Here is a 1845-nt window from a genome sequence, read left to right as displayed (position 1 = left end):
ATGCAACTGATTAATAATGTTATGGAATTCATTCTACTTGGGTTGACACAGGATCTATTTAGGAAGAAAATAGTATTTGTTGTGTTTTTACTGTTTATATGGGGATGTTAATTGGTAACTTGCTGATTAATGCTACAATCAAGACCAGCTCAGATCTTGGGAATCTGATGTACTTTTTTCTTTTGTATTTATCCTTGGCAGATACCTGTTTCTCTACTACTATTGCCCTGAGAATGTTTGTGGATACCCTTTTGAGGAAAGCCACTATTTCTTTCGATGAGTGCATTGTTCAACTCTTTTCATTTCATTTCTTTGGAAATCTTCATTCTCATCCTCATGGCCATTGACCGCTATGTGGCCATCTGCAAGCCCCTGCACTTCATGACCATCGTGAGCCATAGGGTCTGTAGTGTGCTGGTGGCCATGGCCTGGGTGGGATCCTGTGTGCATTCTTTGGCTCAGATTTTTCTGGCCTTGGGTTTGCCTCTCTGTGGTCCCAAAGTGATGGATCACTATTTCTGTGACTTGCAGTCCTTGTTGAAACTTGCCTGTACAGACACCTATGTGATCAACCTGCTCCTGGTGTCCAACAGTGGATCTCTTTGTACTGTGAGTTTTTTCATGCTGATGATCTCCGATGTCCTCATCCTGTGTTCACTGAGAAACCACAGTGCTGAAGGGAGGAGAAAAGCCCTCTCCACCTGTGCCTCCCACATCATTGTGGTCATCTTGTTTTTTGGACCTTGCATATTTATATACACACGCCCTGCAACCACCTTGTCCATAGAGAAGATGGTATCAGTGTTTTATTCAATTGGTACACCTTTTCTCAACCCTCTGATTTACACACTGGGGAATGCACAAGTGAAAAATGCCATGGGGAAGCTGTGGAGGAAGAAGGTGATCTCAGATGATAAAAGATGAATGGATGTTTCATATCTTTTTTTTTCCCAACTTGATTTACCCTTGATGAATGCAATAAAGAATACTTACTATTAGTGTCATTACTAATACTCACTATTAGTCTTTTAGTGTTAGTTTATTGTGTTACTATCTTAGGAATGAGATTATTAATTTCTTCAGGAAAAGAGACAATGTGAGAAAATATACTCGTTATTATTGAGTCACTTTATGCAGAGGAAGAGATAGCATGAGATATAGAGAGACGTCAAGGTCTTTGCTATTGTTTATTCAGTCTCTGCTTCTCTAGCCTAACTAGTTTTTTTTTGGTGATTTTCCCCTGATTTTTATCCCTTTCTTCAAGTTGATTTCTGGATTCTGTGCTAATAATTGCCGATCCATATGACCACTACCTATATTCAAAGCCTAGCAACCTTTCCTTCTTCAAAATAGTTTCTTTTAAGGTATGATGGGGTGACTCTCTCCTTAGGATCTACATCTATCTGAAAAAGAGAAGCAGATTCTCCAATGGAGAGTAAGTTAGCACCAGGACAAATGAGATAACCTTTACTTTTTTTTATAGAGAGTTTAATAGGTGTAGGCCCTCTTGTAGCCCATGATTGATGGTAGCTTGATATTGGAGAGAGGGCTTATTTTTGGATTTGGTTCTGACTTGTTTCCCAGCTCCAGCTATGGGTCTGGCTGAAACTAAGGAAAATTGGCGAAACAAGCAAGGGTGCTGTTTTCCTGATGAATTGATACCAGCACAAGTGGGAAGGAGACCAACACAGAGAAAAATCAACTTCCTATCAAATCAGAGATCCAGAGCCTCAGAGGCCCCCAACACCTCATCACTGAAGCAGACCAAAAATGAACCCAACATGGCTCAGGGAAATTTTGCGGAAGAGGGGGTGGAAAGAATGTCAGAGTCACATGTTGGGTCAT

At 40.6% G+C, this 1845-nt stretch overlaps 1 pseudogene; it reads left to right on the top strand.

Moving 5' to 3' along the window:
• On the top strand, positions 1–924 carry LOC101616423 (annotated as a pseudogene).
• The last annotated feature ends 921 nt before the right edge of the window (positions 925–1845 follow it).

Source organism: Jaculus jaculus, chromosome 10 (genome assembly GCF_020740685.1).
Source record: "Jaculus jaculus isolate mJacJac1 chromosome 10, mJacJac1.mat.Y.cur, whole genome shotgun sequence".
In the NCBI taxonomy this organism is placed as follows: domain Eukaryota; kingdom Metazoa; phylum Chordata; class Mammalia; order Rodentia; family Dipodidae; genus Jaculus; species Jaculus jaculus.
Note: the sequence above shows the minus strand (reverse complement) of the source record. Positions and strands in the feature narration are given on the sequence as shown.